This window comes from Astyanax mexicanus, chromosome 16, assembly GCF_023375975.1.
Source record: "Astyanax mexicanus isolate ESR-SI-001 chromosome 16, AstMex3_surface, whole genome shotgun sequence".
Classification (NCBI taxonomy): Eukaryota; Metazoa; Chordata; class Actinopteri; order Characiformes; family Acestrorhamphidae; genus Astyanax; species Astyanax mexicanus.
In genome coordinates, this window is record NC_064423.1 from 21,023,885 (window position 1) to 21,043,529 (window position 19,645).

The 19,645-nt window shown below is 38.4% G+C and overlaps 1 long non-coding RNA gene across 3 annotated transcripts in view; it reads right to left on the minus strand.

Moving 5' to 3' along the window:
• Nucleotides 1-19,645, minus strand: part of LOC103038064 (uncharacterized) — a 70,965-nt gene that overhangs the window by 42,638 nt on the left and 8,682 nt on the right. For 2 of the 3 annotated variants that reach the window (XR_007424933.1, XR_453095.4), the window contains exons 2-5: nt 17,656-17,776; nt 5,683-5,784; nt 3,343-3,454; nt 1,020-1,180 (exon numbers count right to left, since the gene is read on the minus strand). This is a non-coding gene — a long non-coding RNA (uncharacterized LOC103038064). The remainder of the gene's footprint in view (nt 1-1,019; nt 1,181-3,342; nt 3,455-5,682; nt 5,785-17,655; nt 17,777-19,645) is intronic. The other variant, XR_007424932.1, reaches the window with a different exon arrangement.

A 19,645-nucleotide genomic window follows, 5' to 3' on the forward strand; every position in this document is an offset into this window, starting at 1 on the left:
TGTGAATGTTTAAAGGTTCACTAAGAATAAACTCATATCTGGCATCATGCAAGTCAGTGTAATGGTCGCTAGGGGGCAGCATCTGTATAATTTTACGTAATAAAGGGGTGCGTTCCAGCTCGTACAAAAATACAATTTCTAAGCACAAGGGGGCGTAGTGAAGTCGTGGAGATGAATTAATTAAATGAGGCTGCTCGTGTTTTAACACAGTATACTATGAAACTGAAAATGATCAGACCTAAATATGCTTTAAGAATATATGATGTAATGCACGTGTTTCTTACAAATGTGTCACAAATAAAATTGGTCAAATGATTGTTCTAATTCCTAATGATAATCAATTCAGAATGCAGGAGTCTGTGTACTTTTGTAGGCCTACATATAATAAAACCTCAGTATTTAGTACATAGCAAAACCCACCTGCTTTTATTCTGTATGTGAGAATTACTCACTCATAAGCATGAATTAATTTGGCAGCCATATATGTGAATGAAATTATCATCAATGCAGATTCATTCACGTCCCAAACTCAGTGTTTCCACATTTATGCCGTTAATTCCAAAAAATTGTATGAGAAACATTTATTAAAAACTATCTGCATATTTGTGGAAACTAAATTTAATTTTATTTAAGACTTTTTAAATACCATTGAGAGATCAAATCAAGACCACTTCAACAATAACAAATTGACAAAGTACATCACCACAATATGATGTTTATTTGAAAAATAAAACCAGAATTGTATTTTAGTGTTACATGCTGTTACAATCTGACAAACACTGCCAATGTTCAGAGACTGGTACTCTAAACCATACAGCCAGACAGAGACACTGAAGACAGTGGTGGTTTTAGATTTTTTTTCAGGAAATTATTTTGGAATGTGGTAGAGATGGCTCCAAAAAAACATCTGAAAATTGTTTAGTGTTTTTAAGAACGTTGGTCAACATGTTTGACCTGTGTTAAATCTGTCTTACCTACACAGTGCCTGTAGTCTGTCAATGCACTATTTTAACACTCACCAATTTCCTTGACTTTTTTTGTTGTTGTTGTTGACCATCCTGTAGCTTCTTTTCCACACATTTCACTGGTGCCAGTTTCTAACCACAGCCACCAAAATCTGAGAGCACCGAGATGTTCTCTCTGAAAATACAGCTGAAGTCAGTGGCTTTGAAACGCCTCCCTGGAAACAAAAGCAAAGCAACCCACAGTACCTAATTAAAGATGCCCAGACAAAGAGCAAATAAAAGACATCAAAGGACTTGACAGAAGCCGAATTCTGTAGTTTTTGCAATAAAAGGCCTTTGATCATTCTCCCTAGGGTCGTCAATGGACTGCAAGGCTTTGCTAGTAGCCGACATAAGAGCGTTCTCGTAAAGTAATTGACCAGCCTGGTGGCTTGGTGAACTACTGCTTAAATGAACAGTGAATTACATTACAGATCCTGAGGCAATTTTTTTAAAACTTTAATGTTTTATGAAATAAGGCTGTGTAGGCCTCTACTTCCCACACTTTGTGGATGTCACTGGTGTGACACTTCCATCAACACCCCACGAAGCATATAATCGCACGGCAAACCAACACACATAGCACTGACACAAAGCTGCACACCGTTAAAGAAGACAGCCGCTGTGGCAGGTTTTAGATTGAACTGTAATCTGATGTTAATTAATCCGCTGGATTGACTGGCGTTTTCCCCAGATAATGTAGAGTCAATCTCTGTCAGCACTGTCACTGAGGTGCCTCTGGGCTCTCACCCACACTGATACGATAAGCCACTTCAGCTACTTGACCAATATAATTTGGATTAATTTTTCATAAACTACCAAGGATGAGCCATAATCTTGGATTGGCCTAGAAACGGACAGTAAAACCGTTAGCCTCTAATTAAGATGCAGCTGCTAAACGCTCAGCACTATCCCTCCTCTGATCTCCCAATGATCCGCTCAATTTAGCTTCAATGTGACGCATCTCGCAAGTGAATTTATTAAGGGGTGGATACGCAGGCCAGCAGAATCAGGTGCATAATTCGAATTAAATCCAGTGACTCATTTGGCTCATGTATTTTTTTTATATATATAAATATTTCCGGTAAATGTGAGCTTTAAGAGTGAAAGGGATAAAAAAGGTTTTGTGAAGTAAACTGTTAAAACCTCAGTGTAAAAAAAGAGAAAAGAAAACTACGACAGACTAAAAAAAAACTGAAATCTGAAATTACAAGCATGTGGGAAAACTTTTATTTCACATTTCAAATGAACGAAAGAAACCCTACAACACAAACAATACAGATTCATTTAAGGTTAAACACGTTCTGTTTAGACAGTTCTTAAGTTACTCAAAAGTGATTATACATTAAAATAAGCGGTGAGCTAGAAATGAAAGTATGCTGACCTGATTAAGACATCATTAAACAGAAAGGAAAACGAGAGATGAGAGACTAGGCATTGCTCTAAAACACAAAGGAGCAGAGAGGTATTCCCAATACGCTTTATTCTCATTTTTCTTTTACAGATAATACAGGTCTCTGATTAACTTCATGAAGAAGATGTCTGAAATGTAGTCTATTGGCTCTTCTTCCTCTTCATTACAGGAAAAAACAAGCTGAGAGGGATACTCTTGGTTAATTTTCACGTCCATCACTGCTGTGACGATGAAGACTGGGACACAGTTGCATTCATTGTTCAGTGAGCTTTTCCTCACAGTCCAACCCACCGACAGCAATGAATGTTGATTGTGACCTTTGCTGAAGTTCCTCAAGCCAGAAGTCGTTTGAGGATGAAGGCGATGCTGGAGGACAGGACCCTCAGCTTTTCATGCTGAACTGTGGATCATTGCACGCAAGTGTGTGTGTGTGTGTTTCTATGTGTGGGGGATGAACAGGCTTGTCAGGGCTTGGCCACGAGGTACAATCAACGGTCGATGGTTTTTTCAATTTAGCTCAAACTCACCGACAGCGTTGAATGTTCACCGAGGCAAACAGGGACCTGATGGTGAAGCAACATGACAGTCCGCTCTGAGGCCACAGTAAAAAACATTGTGGTCAGGTGGTGAAAAGCACCCTTTATGCCTTTGCTGGAAGGAATTTTCACCTATTCCTACACGCATCAGCCTGCTGTGGTTAAGCTTCTTTTTATAATGTCTCATTCTATATACATATTAAGATAATATTTTGTTTCAACAATATTTCAATATATAACAATTAAAAGCTAAGAAAGGATGTACAACATGAAAAAACATCTTTTACTAGTGCCTATGTAAAGGGTCTGTCATTCAGTCAAATGCACATTCTCTTCATGTCGGGACACATTAAACATAGATTTCTGACATGTGTGCGCACACACTCACAAAGGTGCTGGAGAGATGTCAACCACTGGCCTATGTATTTGTGGCTCAGAGCAGGAGAGTTGGCTGAAGATCTAAAGATCTGGCCTAAATCCAAGTGACAGCATTCACTGCGCTGTAGGGAGAGTGAGAGGGAAAGAAAAATAGGCAGGGAGGGGGATGAGAGAAAGAATCTAAAATTCACAGAGGTAGATGCCTACATTTCCAACATACCAGTGGTTTGAGCTAAATAGGGCATGCATATTTTTATAATTACTACAGTATAAATGCTTCAATAAGGAAAAAGACTACATGCACACACTCTGGAAAGGCATTCAAATAGTGCTGGGCGGTGATGATAAAATTAAACCATGTTTTTAAATGTGTGTGTGTGTTATGTCACATATTATTTCTCTTATTGTTTATGTTCTTTTTATTATTGTTATTATACATGTAGGGTTGCAGCGGTAACCGGTTTCACGGTATACCATGGTATTAAAATGCACGGTTATCATACCGTGTGTGTTTGCTTATTACCGGTAAAACGCAAGCCAGCGGAGAAACTCACCCGCGCATGCGCAACTCTGCTCCGCTTCAGCTGCTCAGCACACAGCGGTGAGAACAGCAGAAAGTGCATCAGACTAAACAAATCTCCGTCCGCCTAAAAAAAGGCTAAACTAAAATCAGCAGTGTGGGACTATTTCAGAGACCCGCCGAACGCACCCGAGGATGGTTATCCGATTTATAATCAATGTGGCCGTAAAGTCACAGCTAAAGGTGGACATACGTCAAACCTGTTCTCCCATCTCCAAGAACACCACCCCGCCGTGCAGCGCAAAGTATGTGTTTAGTTTATAATTTTAATCTGAACATAAATAAAATCTCTTTGTAGTCGTGCACAACCCATGCGGTAAGCGCCCGCAAAAGCGCTGAGTTATCCGAAATTTGGGCACGCAGGTACAGGCGTGAAGTGCGTGCTACGACGGATTCACGTGTCCGTGTAAAGGTGCTCGCCGGACTGGATGTGAAAGACGCCATTCATTTACATGCGTTAATTTTCAAATTCTGACGTGCCTGTTTTTCATGTGTTAAAACCAGACTCAGAAATAAATCCCCTCTATCTGGTTATATACCAACTTGGCAGTAAAACGGACGTTTACAACAGTTGTTGATCAGACACTGACCCAGGCTCAGTTTATCAGATATTAAATAATTTAAACTTAAATAATTGTACTGAATAGTTTAAACACAGGATCTTTACTTCTTAGAGGACATGTAATGTGTGACACGTGTGTGTGTGTGTATATATATATATATATATATATATATATATATATATATATATATATATATATATATAATTATATACACCCTTAATGACCTTAAGAGTAGTGGAAAAACCTGGTTTCCTTCACCTAATGGTGTACAGTTTATTTTTTTTAAGGAGACATTATCTATATATTTGTTCCAGGTTTCTACAATAAATAGTTAATTGAACAAAAAACCTTTGTTGTAATTTCTTTAAGGGTCAGTTTAATAATATATGTAACAAACTGTGATACCGTGATAACCGTGATACCGCGGTATTTTCTGAGACGGTTATCATACCGTGAAAATCTCATACCGTTGCAACCCTATATACATGACAATAAGGAAGTGTTGGGTTTAGCAAAAGCTTAACTAGCATGTAAGGTTAAGCTCCTTTAAACTTCACAATATTATATTTTTTTCGCTAATGAATATTTTCATTATGGGTTTACCTGCTGATTTCTCTTGTAACTGATTGATTGTTTGGTGTTTAACAAATTCTGTTTGGCTGTATTTTTCCCAGTAAGGGTATGAAGAAAATGTACACTGCATGAGAACCTTCAATTTTTATACCAAGGTATACCTAATAACGATATACTGCAACCGTAATCATGTAATTTAAAAATATTTACTTTATATTATTAATATTATTTATTTGTATTAATGTGATATATCAAATCCATACTTGTTGAGTACTGCCAATACTGTAGTTCATGTTGACTGTTGTGTTACATTTTTAAGACAAAAACCTACTATTTAGTCCTTATGTATTTTAAAATGTACTTTTTGAACAAAGTTTTGCATCCAGAAAATAAAATACAGTTTTCAATAAATCAATGTCAATACCACTTAACTAAAAATCAGTAGTATTGTGATACGAATACTGGCAAACATGATTATATCGACCAGCCGTAAGAGTGATGCAATTATGCAAAACCATTACAATACAGAAGTGTATACAGAATAGGAGGCACTCTTCTGAAGTGACGCAGCAGTTCACCTGGGTTACAATGCAGAATGGCAGTGTGAACTACTCCACTGTGGGATATATTTTACCTGCTGTTCTCTTTAGCTGCAGGTCTGATGTCCTGGTGGAATTAGACCAGCCAACCATTTCCAAATTATAGCAACTGAGACATCCCATTCATACCGCAGTGACTGTGAATAAAAAAAACACACATACACACAAAAAGAGAGCAAAAAGGATTTAGAATTAATCTGTGCATGAAACTGAACAGTATAAGCCCTCCCCATCCCAGCTCCACCCCTTCACACACACACACACACATCTCCCTTTGACTCAACTGATGCCCTCTTCTTTGCAACACCCGCTCTTTGATCTTGTGATTACAGTAATTGGGTCTGTAAGATCCTCACACTAGAGGTTTCTGTGAGGACGAGAAGGGAGGACAGACACACACGCGCACACACACACACACACACGCACACTAAAGTCTCTAATTGCATCCTTCAGTGACGGAGAAAAATACAGTTTCATTGCATTCAGAGACAATAACCTCTGCTCTGGTGTTCACCAGCCAACAATTTCCTAGCCATGTACGCCATAGCTCTCTGCAGCCTAAAAGCAGCTACAATGCATATGGGTGGGTGTGTTTGACTGCCACACGGTGTGTGAATGAATAGTCCAGCTAAAGCGCACTGACTGATGGGTAGACTGCAGGGTTTGCACAGTGTTTTCTATTATTATATATATTATTTATGCAGTTTGCATGTCTCATGCCTGTTCTGATTAATCAGTGGGTCTTGCCACAAAAGGGAATAAAAATACTTAATCTCCTGCCCTCTCAAAGGTTACTTCTGGGTAGTGTAGCTCTTGGTAAAAGATCACTCACTGCTAGACATGCCTCTATGATGCACTGGAAGATATTTTTTTCCTTTGACAGACTTCAAGAGGGGCATATTTCTAGGTAGCAATATGTGATTCTCTACATGCATTGCCTCTCATGGCTGAACTGCCAAATAACCTTTTTAAACAGGATAATGCTTGTGCATACACAGCAAGGGTTTCTCAGGCATGTGTCAGGCAAATTGCAACACTTCCTTGGCCTGCCTGGTCAAAAGATTTATCGCCAAATGAGCACTCACAAAAACGTACTGAGGATGCCAGATCTGGGATGCCAGCTTTGGCAACCTACAAGTGTGCAGCTTCTACACGCTCAGCTGCAACATCTGTGGGCAAATGTGCTGCAGGATGCATACAAAACCTGTATACCTCTACTCCCAAGCATATATCTTATCTTGCATCCAGACTAGAGGTAACCCAACAGGGTACCAGAGTCTCTTTTATTTGTACAGTTTTACCCATAAATGTGTGCTGTCCAATTTTAAAATCACCTCATTTGATCACATAAACTCTTTGTTGGTGTGTTACTTTTTTGCCAAAGAGTATGTGTGTGTTTGTTTTTATAAACACAGGTCACTTAAACAACCACAAAATGATTAACTGAATGAAATCCATCCTACTGCCAATATGCTTGCATTTAATATAAAGTTATCTTGGTTTGAGGGCCCAGCCCAGGCAATTGAAAATAAATCTACAAAACAACCTTTGTGACCTGCTACATCTGAGTTGTTAAACCCCATGCTGCGGCTACATATGATATGCTAATGAGCGCTAATGTAGACCATCAGATCATAAGTGTCCTTCCACTCGGCTGAGATTAGCTACACAGACTTAATGGATGAGCTCCAAAGCAGAGTTGCCTCTTAGAGCTTATTCCATAGCTCTTGTGTTTAAATTCTCCCTATGTGAGAGGGGGTTTGCATGGAAAACGGAGGGCTAACTAAGTGAATAATAGCATGGCTCATTATTCACATTCCACACAGTTACTATTTTTTTAGCTATTTATTGCTGGTTGTTAAATGAGAACAATAGTCAACAAAAGTCAATAAACAAGCAGCACCATAGAGGTTTCTCTTTGCTTAAGTGTCACATAGGCTACAACCTAATTAGACAATACTGAGCAGATTAAAGACATTTAATACACTGATTTTGTACTAGCAATAGATAAAGATAACATCTTCTCACTTGGTAAATTAAAATTATGTTTAGATTTAATTAGAGTGTAACCCATCAGACTGTGAGTATAAAATCAGGACCATTCATTAATTACACAGAAAAACAAAAAATACAATTATTGCATAAATGAGTCTCCAGTGTGTTTAGCTGTCAATCACAATGTTGAAGCTAAAAGGCTGTTGCGATTATCTGTAATACTAATTTTAAACCAGTAATAATTTAATTTGTCATTTATCTGTAAATAACTTCTCAGCACTCGATATTTCAACTGTAAAAAAGAGATGTGCATACGACAAACGCAACCAAACATCATGAAATAGCAGTCATTACTCTTGCATGAATAACTTCTGCCGCAGTGTCTCCTCCACGCTCCAGCCCACTCCCCTTCTCACCAAACCCCCATGGAGTGATGCACTTCTACATCTCACTGGAGGAACACTGCAGTCAGCGGGTAGGCAATCACAAAAGTAACACAAAACCATTTGAGACGATGGCCTGTATCAGGTCGAAACGACACCATTACCCATCGCCACCATGGTTTGGAGCACGTAAGCCAGGCTGCCACTCTCTAATTGGACATTATAATTGCAGATGTGAATTAATGGGCCCAACATTGATAGTGTAAGCACATAAAACAAAAGATCCTCGAGCAGCAGGATAAATGAGAACCAGACCCTGCGCCCGGGAGACAGGAGGTTCTTTCCCATGGCAACCCCCGGCTGGGGTAGGCATGTTCTAATCCTGCCAGTTCAGCAGGGCCGTTGTTACAGTGCAAAGCAGGATAGGTTTTCATTGTGCGATCGAACCAATTGTTGCCTAATGTGCAGCCCATATGTTTTAGGGGATGGAGTCTATAGCAGTTTATAGGGACTACATAGGGCATATTGAATACCCTTCCAAAGGTTGCTAAAAGAAGTACAGCTGTTTAAACTGTGGCCATCACGCTCATATACTTTCTAGTCGACAGACAGTCTGCACCCAACTTCCATTCAAGGAACAACAAAATTACTCCTCATCAGGCCTTTACGAGCCTTAAAATGGGTTGGGGTCTCTACTGACACTAACAATAAAAAACTACTGGACATCATTAACATAGAAGACTGTAGAAACAGTGAGTCTGGGAAACATCAACATGCCTCTTATGACTGAACTAACTGTACAGTCCTACTGGGTCTGTGCTTTTGGGTAATGTGACCCTAATTACTGCCAAGCAAGCCTAAGTAAATCTAGTGACTGTTTTAGATATGAAAGGAAATCATGCAGACAAGACAACTATGCCGAATATTTCGTTTTCTCTCACATAAGCCCACCTTAAGGGACAGCAATTCCCTAGCTTCACACTGAACGCTTGTCTTGTGGTGAAACAGCAAAGCCTGGTAAAAAAACTGACTCCTCTGTATTTGAATGCAAAGGGGCTGGGGGAGGGGCAGAGTGTTAAAATATGAGGAAAAAAGAAAAATGCTTTCTTTCCTGCTGTTCATTTTCCCTGTATAAAAGCATACACAAACGCTGTGTAGTAGCCTTTAGTGATGATTTGTCACAGTGGCTGCTACTGTCAGACTTGTCACATTGTCTGCCATTCTATTGCAGGTCTATGAAGCTTTAGACAACAAATTAAAGTTTTAAACCAATTATACTCTGACAAGATAATTTGTTTTTTAGAAAACTCAAATTGGCACCTCATGCAGTGACGGAGTAGAAAAAAAGACTGCTGGACTGCTGGTTTCATTTCTGTATTTAATCAAATCTGTCAGTAGTCCATTTTAAAACACAGACCATTAAGGGCAATTAATAGGTTAATCAAATAACTAAGATTACTGTGTTTTTGGCCTTTTGTACTACTAAATGTGTTCCCTTATCCTAACGTAAGAAAGACATTAAGAGACAAAAGATTTGGGGATTTAGAGACTTCTTTGGTGAGAATGTGTAATTGGAAGAGTAGAAGAATACTTTTAATGCAGGTTAATGTGAAAAATTGGGACTGCTGCTTTAAGTAAATAGTTTAAATACCAATACACTGTACTGGTATCATCAGAATGTTTAATGCTAATCCAGATAGTGACAGTATGATAAACACACACTCAAAAAAATCAGGACTGTTTTTATTCTTTGTTGTAGAAGACATCATACTGTTCTTTGCCTTTCAAAATGTGGTTAAACGTCTGTACAATGTACATGGCAAACACATTTACAATTTGTCTTCAATAAAGCTGAATTAAACAGTGTTTTGAACACTCTTCCCATGAAACCTCAGCTCAATCCTACAGTCATGTGTCCATTTTGCTGCCAGAGGGTGCTAGTTGTACAGTGAAAGCAAGGTCTGATGTGGCTAACCCAGCCAGACAAGGAACCCACACCGTGTCCCGCACTGTTCTGCCACATTCCTGGGCCCGCAGCAGGCTGCGTGAACCCTCTCACGTCCAACACCATGACATCCAGTCTCATCCTCTACAATCATGCTCTTCAGAGAACACCCAGAAAAGATGAAAGAACAGAGATCTGCAGTGTGAAAGAGGAGCTAATATATATTTTCCATCAGTCTAGAGATTAATGATTAGTTAAATTAAATTGAATTTAAATCCCACTGCTGCTGCACAATTGTGATACAATATATTAAACCTTACAAATGTTATACAACATTTTACAGTAAGACTGCACAATCGCATCTACACTCTATTCCATGCTTCTTTTAACACATACAGTGGAAGAAATACTAAGTGATTTACTGATCAAAAAGATACTGATACAGATGAATTACAAGAATTATATCAAGAATTAACCAAGTTCTAATTAAAAATAATATAAACTGTAAACTGATAAAAAAAACATTTATTTTAGTTTATCAAAAATGTTTTTTTCTTTTTTTGTACTACAATAAGTCCATGAAACCTTGATGGGTGTTTTTCATTTGGAGACTTCATTCATGCTACCTGATTTATATATGTGCATGCTAAGGAGTTACATGAGACCACCCACACATATGTACCCTGTCAGCTGTTCCTGCTAATAGTGATACTGCACAGGACTGACTAAAATGCACATTTTGATTAGTTAAATTGCTGGCAGACTTTTTAAAACCCAAATGACACAATTAGCACATGGAAGCACATGCAGTGGATTTTGATTCCACTACATTACAAGGCAAAAAAAAAAAAGTAACCATTATATCTGCAGTCCCTACATGCAACCCAGCAGTGTGCTGTGCTTTGGGTAGCATTTGGCATGGCATTAGCCAGTCGAGACTTGTCTTCCCGGCTCTAGACCACCCAGATCAGACGTCTAAACAAGGCCTTAGATGTTTTAATTGTCTCCATCCTCTGGGTGTGTCATCGACTTGAAATGGTTTAGAAATAACAGCAGTTCCCCTCTCAGCTCCACACCTCTCTTTTTAGGCTTTATACTTAGAACAAAACACACCACAGATGAACCCGGCCATTACACTCGTCAGGGATTCCTCTCCCCATCAAAAATAGACTTACAAATACATTTGCCGATATTACATTACATTAGTCAATGTAGGCCTATTTTCCAAAAACCAAGACAGCTATATAAAGAAGACAGCTAGGTTTAAAGAAGGCAAACTCTTAAACAACTAGTAAAGACCTAATTTACAAATGCCGACAAATGCTCATATTAGACTTAGTCTATTTACAGATGCAGCTAAATGCTATGAGACAAGAACAACCACACTGTGCATACAAGTACAAAGGTATGCCAATATACAAAGATGGGCTACAAGATGAAAGGGCGTAATAAAGTCACAGACACTGTAATAAAAGACTGTCGCCTGAACCAGCAAGCACTGAGGCCTCGGGAAGTCTGTAATTTACAATGACAATATCACGGACAGTCACGAAACAGGAGACAAAGTGTAGGATGGCGGCAGAACACAGTCTTCCTTCTTGCTTTAACGATTCATCCACTACGTCAAAACCTTTGATCGTCAGCTTAACTAAACAAATTGTTTTCATTTTAAAATGTTTAAAGCCACCATTAAATCAAGCTCCCTCAACATTAAGACCAACAACAGTAAACGCTACAACCGCAAAAGCAAACAAAACAGAGCACAACCCCCACACAATATGCAAACTCCTGGCTTGAGGTATTAATCTTTTCCTATTGTAGTGAAACATTGATGCTATCAAGCTCCACTTGTGATACACAGGGAGGGTAATGACCCTGAACTCAGACAAGAGTGGCTCCTAGCTTGCACGCACAAATGTGTTCCCAGTGTGGTAAATGAATCTTCTTCTTCCATGCGCATGTGTATGTTTGTGTGTGCATGTGTGAGTAAGAAAGAGTCTTGCACTCATTTTCCGGTCTCTAACATCTGTACAGAGAGAGAGGAAGTGCTTCCAGGAGGCTTTCCAGTTCTTTTTATCAACACACAGCAAATGAGAAAAGGCTCTTTTGTCCCTTCCAAGTTGTAAAGAGCTTTCAGTCCTTCTGAAGGTTCAGCACATCAAGAGAAAGAGAAGGGGAAAGTACAAAACAGCATTGTGTTCCAAACAAACAACCACTTATCAATGAATTCAAAGCTGTTATGATCGGTATAATGTCACTTGAAAAATGACAATATCTGAGGTATACAGTGACGTGAAGGGTTCACCAGTGTTCTACATTTTCTCCATTTGTGAATAATAGCTCTCACTGTGGTCTGCTTAAGTCCCAAAGCCTTAGAAATGACTATGAAACCTTTTTCAGATTAATAGATTATCAGTGATTTTGTTTGTTTTTTTTGTTTGTTTTTGTTCTTTAATTTCTTCAGATTGGGGTATAATGTGTTGCTTTTTGAGATCTTTTAGCCACTTTATATTGTCAGACGGGTTCTACTTAAGTGATTTCCAGTAATCAGGCCTGGTTGTGGTTGGTGAAATTAAACTCAGCTTTCCAAAATGTTATGGAGGAGCAAACACTTTTTTACAAAGGGCTATTTTGATTTAAATAGAACAAATGAAATTATTAAACAATTTAAAAAGTGTTTTTTTATTTACTCAGTTTATATTTGCCTGATAATAAAGTTAGTTTGATAATCTAAATAATGTAAGTTTTCAAGCCACTGCATTCACAAAACAATTAATTATAATGACAGGCACTGTTAAACTTTAACGTCTTGCTTTCCTCACCTTTTTTTTCCCCCAGATATCTGTGTACTTGATGGCTATGCTGATCTTAGCAGTGGGTCAAGTCGTAAATCCTCAATAATTTTCCTCTAGTTTCCAGCAATGTCCAGCAACTTTACTCTAAATTCATCTGAAACAAAACCGCCTATAAAGCCTATAATACTGGCTCGTAGCTGTCCACAATGTGGGCTTTAAATTTAGTGAATGGATCAGTTCCCTAGATGGGCCTAATTATCCGATATTGAACCTTATATCGGGTTGGTGCATCGCTATTTTTTTCCTTTAAAAATACAATGTCAGCACATTTTTGTACACCGTTTGTACTGTTAAATTGTGGAAAAATATTGCATTTTACTGCGTTTGAGGTAATCAATTCACTTACATTTAATTTTATCCATCGATATGTTTAATTTATTTGAACTCCCTTTAGTTTCTCCATAATTTAATTACTGGATGCTTGCCACAATCGCAGGTTCAATGACAAACATGCATGTAGCCTTTCTTCATAACTTTCTGCCATTTTGATGCTGATGAGTGCCTGCAGCAATTTTGTACAAACTGAACGCAGACATGCACTACCAACACAACAAATGGGCACAGTGTGCATGAAACATTTATGGTGCATACACAGAAGCATAGTTAACAGCTTGTACATCTTTAGCATAAGACAATAGGATTTTGGGATGAAACAAAAAAATGTTGCTTTGTGTGAACAGAGTGGTTAAGAGACGTGATTTACCTAATTCTGCCAGTCAGTTCGCATTCCCCCTGACATTTTCCAGCATGCTTGGAATTATCAGCCAAAATCCCTTAACATAAATAACAAGCCTTAAGAACAAGGATAAGTAGTAGCCAATGAGAGCACTAAGGTGATGAGGTATGAGGTTACTGCAACAATAACAGGCAAGGCAAAGGGCCCTTTTATTCTGTACGTAGTATAGGTCTGTATGGCAGAATGAAGAGTCCTCAGTGCACTGAAATAAGAGCAAAAAAAGTCAAGTACTTCAATCTTGTATTTCATTGCCTCTGGTAAATAAAATGTGTGGGCCTTGAGTTAGAGGTGCAAAACAAAATAGATTGCAGGTAACAAAAGCTTTTTTGTTTTCTATACTTGTTCACCAAAATTACTTATTTCAAATAAGAGAGTAGGCCTGGACAATAATTCGATATCGGTATTTATCGCGATTAAGAAATGTTTCAATAACGGTGATATCATTTTTGTGGTATATCGATATGTATTATTTACAGAATCTGTCACGGACAGGCGTTTTACTGGCGTCAGCTCGCCGCACAGCTGAACACAATCAGCCTCCGTAGCTGGACTATCTCTGTGCGTGATTATGTAATCACATAGGCACGTAGCCAGATAGGCTAGGCTAGGCTAGATTTGGCTAGGCTAGGCTAGGCTCGGGTCCGCTACGCATCTAAAATGCCTCGCGCTGGAGCCAAACGGAGCCGGGACGAGCGGATCCAAGGCTAAGGTAGGCTCGGTTCGCATCTGAAATGCTCCGCGCTGCAGTGGAACGGAGCGGAACCAAGCCGAGCCTAGCCTAGCCTAGCCTCGGGTCCGCTCGGTCCGCTCGGTCAGCCTCTGGTCCGCTCGGTCCACCCACGGGTCCGCTCGGTCAGCGGTCAGTTGCGGGTCCTCTTGGCTCCCAGCACGGGACATTTTTGATGCAAAATGAATGCCCCTGCCGCTTCCACAAGTGATCAATTGAAGGAGGGAGGTCTAATTCAGTGGTGAGGATTTGGTTCAACTCTCGAAGGTCTGCTAAACTTCAGTTTGCTGCAAATTGTGCCGGAGAGTGGAGCAGGTTAGCAGCGGTAACGTTAAAACATCTAATCTGTTCCACCACCTCAATCAGTTCCACTACATACAATATTTTCCTTATACTGGCTGAATCACTTTTATAGCGTATGTTGTAAGTTATTTAAGTTATTTAAAGTTTATGAATCCTTTAGGTTTGTTTATTTGACGGGGATATCATGTTCCTTTTATGTTTATAAAGAGTTGTATTTTGGCTGAAGCACTTTTGTAGCTTATATTGTAACTAAGTTATTTATAGTTGATAAAGCCTATAGGTTTGTTTATTTGATGGGAAAATCTTGTTGCTTTTATGTATATAAAGGCTTCTTTTATTCTTTATCCTAGTTGAAACACTTTTGTTTTGATCTGTTAAATTTGTTTACAAAAGAATAAGAAGCTCTGCTTCTGTCCTAATTTAAAGTTATTTTTATTGGTAATAGTTATATAGGCTTATGTTTGACAGGGATGTCATGTTTTTATTTTGCTATATGCAAATAAAATTGAGCATTGATTTATCTTGACTATTTTTTATTTCTTAAGTATTATAATGTTTTCGTGAAAGGAGGTTTCAAAGACTTAAATTAAATTTTCAGACAGTAGTAGGTACATATTTCCATTGCAGGGATTCTTCGCAGTTTTCTGTGGCCTTCTAAGTATTTATATCGATATCGAAATTATATCGTATCGACCGAAATTAAGGAATATATCGTGATATGAATTTTGGCCATATCGTCCAGCACTATAAGAGAGTATACTCTCAATTATAATTTCTAAAATGTAATTATATCACATTACTTTAATCTACATCTAAATCTAATCATAACTCATATTCTGAACATTAAGCATCACCTTAAGAATCCATGTTAAGGTCCATTAATTTCTTTTTGTAAGCTCCAGGAAATTAATAAATAGGATCTCTCCTCAGCACTGTTTTTCAATACTTCATTGAGAACATGGCAGACAGGTTGTGTGCATTTTGCCTAACAGCCCTAACCATGAAGAAAAAAAAACAAAAAAAAACAAAAACAAAAAAAAACCACTATATTATAGACTATATTTTTGAACAGCAATATAAGATTAATGAATGCTTGCTTCTATGTAAGAAAATGTTGTAAGGACAAGCATGCCTCTACCGTGAGTTCCTCAGTATTGACCATGAGTGCTATAAGGGTTTTGAAGGCTTTAGGCTGGTGTATACTTCTGTGTAAGTGGCATATGTTGTTGTGAAAGTTTATACTTATTCGTTGGGCTGGTTCTGCAGTACAACAAAAATGCATGAATATGATGCTGGAACAATTATAGTTGCAGTGTTTCTGGGGAAGTGTGGCTCAGACTACAGAGTAAGCTTAAATGTAGAGTAAATGCAAAAGCATAAACTGTGCTTTAAATGACGATCACATTTAATCATACTGAAGACTAGTGAGAATTTGCAGCAGACAAGCACATTTCTCAACACTAGAGCCATTGTTGAAAATGTGCAATGGACATTTGCACAAAACTTTCACTAGTAATAATTTGTAAATCATGGGTTATCAACTTTTCAGTGGTAATGTGGCAGTTACAACGATCTTTCATTAAATCAGTAATGCTCTAGTTATTATAGTTATTTACTAGGCTAAGACAAAATGCTATGCAATAATTAGCTAATGTTTAATAAGATAGGTTTCCTTTGACCAATTTAAATTGGTTATACTGAATCTTTCTCTAAATATGTTGGTGAAACGTCTGCTGCTCCCAGCTCAGAAAAAGCTAATGAACAAATCTGTTAAGTTTGCTTTATTGTCTGGGAGTGACAAAAGTGAGTAATTCACTGAAATGAGTGAGAGGTTTTGCAGAAGCGCTTCAAAAAATGAGAAATTACAGAAAAGTTTAGTGATTAATGTTTTTATTCAGATCAGCCCCTCTCATTCCAGGCAAGCTATTAAAAGAAACATTCTTTGTTATTTAGTTTGAGGCTGGATTCACCTGGCATGCGAGAGAAGTCAAAGGTGGTAGGTGTGTTGTTAACCCAGCAGGAGAGGAGAAACTAAGTGTGTGAGGGAAGAAGAACTGAACAAGTGTGTGAATGGCACACAGGAAGACAACAGCTGGAGGGGTTGTCACTCGTGGGAATCAAAGTAGCGTTTGAACACTCAACACAACTCTGGAGGGAAAAAGCTAAAGGGGATGAAGATGATGGTAAGCAAAAAAAGAATGGTGTGATCTTTTTTGTTTGTTGGAGCAGGGAGCAGGCCGTAAGGAAAAAAGATGGAGAATCTTGAGCACAAGTATCTTTAACTGGCCTCGCCATGCGTTCAGCTTTGACTTTTACAACAGAATGGTGGGGGGAAGGTGAAATTATAGCCTTCCTGCCTTTTTATGTCCATGTTACCTATAATCCGGCAGCCCCAGTCTGTCTGGCCACTTGACAGAGCAGAGATGATTTACTTGCGCTTTTAGTGCAGATAAAGAATGCTCTTAGTCTAAGTGGTTGAGAGTTCATCTTGGGAATACTAAGTGGACGCACAATACAACACTTCTTCTAACCCAAACAAAAGCTCTGTGATACAGTTAAACCACTAATAGCTGTATATTTAATTCATGTATTTTTTTAGCATTCATTCAAAGGAAAATCTGCTAAACATGAATGAAAAAACAATAAGTCAAAGCAGCTTATGAGATTCAGGCTAGGAACCAAGTGAGATGATTTCTCATCTTAGCTCAGAACTAAACTTCACCAGTCAGACTGTCAGTGGATATAGTATATAAGTTTTCAAAAAGAAAAAAATAAATAAGATCAGGCAGGTGTGGTACAAATTAATTAATTAGTTAAATCCGATAGGGTAGATAAGGAAAGGCTCAAAACTGTATATGTTGTAGTCCCTAAAACAGGGATTAAGAATCTCTGAATGAATGCTTAGACGACACATAGTGTGAGTGACGGTTAAAGCAGATGCAGACAGAAATTAAAAACGGTAACAAACTCCAGGAGAGCATGCAGAGGTTCACACATTCAGGTAGAGTCAACACATCACTTCCATATCAGACACAAACAATGTCAGAAGGCAAATGTCACTTACCTTTATCAGAGGTTCTTTTTTTTAGTTTCATCACATGGTGTCAAAAGTACAGAGCTCAAATGTTTTTCAGAAATAGCATTCATGTCCTTTTTCTCTCCTGCTCTTTCTGGCCCGCTAACCTCTGAAATACAGAAGGGTGGGAAAGAAGAAGGAGGAAAAATGATAAGAAAATCCCTTCAGCTAACAGAAATGTCTGAGGCAGAGAGCAAAATAAAAGGACCAAAAGAAATTAGAATGCAACAGAGGCTGTCAAACTTAAAGGTGGCACAATCAATATTTAAATAAGGAAAAATATCATCATATAGTGAACTATTTTTTCACTAAATATAACCATGACAGTGCCACACAAGAGCTAGTAGTTTTCTGTCCCTTAGAATGGGAGGAAATAAACAAAACATTTGACTTGAACAGTAACTGATGTGTTATATGGCTAACATAAAAAAATGAAAGGGCATTTTCATCATACATAATAATAGTATACTTTTTTTGCGAGATTTGCAAACAGCAATAGACAAAGAACAATGAGCCTTATTCACTGTTATCTTTCTAAGAACATTCCTAAATCTGCTATTCAGAAATTTCCTATTAAAATATTTATGTGACATATCAGATTTTTAGTGTTTTTAAATGGCAGAACTGTTTGCTGCTATGCCCTTATAATGATGGAATTCACTTTCTTCATAAAATAAACTAATTCTAAAGATGAAAACATTGGTTCATGTAAAAAACAAACAAATGAAAAAGTGAGTTTAAAGATTAAATATCTTAAAGGCTTTGTATTATGGGATTTCACAATTACACTGAAAAATCATTTAATAATGTCCATAGTGAAAATGTTTAGATTTAACTAATCTTTAATGTTAGTTATTTTACTCTGAATGTTTAAGTGATGCTGAATAACTGTGCCTAATATACATACAAACCTATCTATCTGCCTATATCTATGTATATATCATCGCTGTTCAAAGAGAGACCTAAAACTTCAAAAAATATGAATATACAGTATATGCATACAAAATACCAGATAACAAAACAACCCATAATTCCCATATTGTCTTATTATGTAGTGTGTAACTGATCTAAATTCGGTTTTAGTTTAATGGCATATAAAGTTGTTGATCGTTTTAAAAGTAGTAGAAAAACTTCCACCAAATTTCCACCAATAGGTGGGGCAGCATGGTATATCACATGGACTGAAGAGGTAACATCACCCAGACTTTTTAGTAGTAATAGGGGCACGGGAAATTGCTAGCAGCTGGGCTGCTATTCATTTCCCTGCAGCGCTCGCACACTTTTTTAGGGAACAGCTGCATAGATAAAGGGAGAGGGTTAAACAAATATTGCTCAGTGAACAGCAAACAGAGAGCTTCCAGAATCGCTGCAGAGGGAGGCACAAGTAAGGCTCACTGGATGTGTGAACACTCACTGCTTATGCTGCTCTGTATGGCTCTCTATGGTGCCTCTTCCATATTTAATTGCCATTCTTGCCACCCCCTTCCCGTCCGCTGCTCCCAGCAGCCTGGTCCCCCCTCCACCCCACGCAGCTCAGAAGGCCTGAAAAGCAGTGACAGTACTCCTTTGTTCACCCCTAGCTGGCCCCTCGGTACCCCACCCCCCAGCCTCCACCCTCAGCCCATTGGCTGAGAGGCATGCCTCGACAGGCTATGGAGGAAGAGAGGAGAGGGAGAGACAGAAGGAGAGACAGAAGGAGGGAGAGGAAAAGACAAAGAGAGAAAGAAAAAGAGCTAGCCTCTTGCACTCAATTTTCAGCCCTGGCTATTCCTGCACTTTTCTGTCAACTCAGCAATAAAAGAGGGCGCTTCAAAAGGGGGGCAGCAATGGTGGAGGCATTCCAATCATTACATTTGAACAATCTGTGATGTACAGCCATCAAATTACACAGGGAGTGGTTAGTGTGGCATATCCAGTATATGTTCAAATGCTAGATGGATTAGAAGAGTATAAAACATCCCAGCATTAAGCTGTGGAG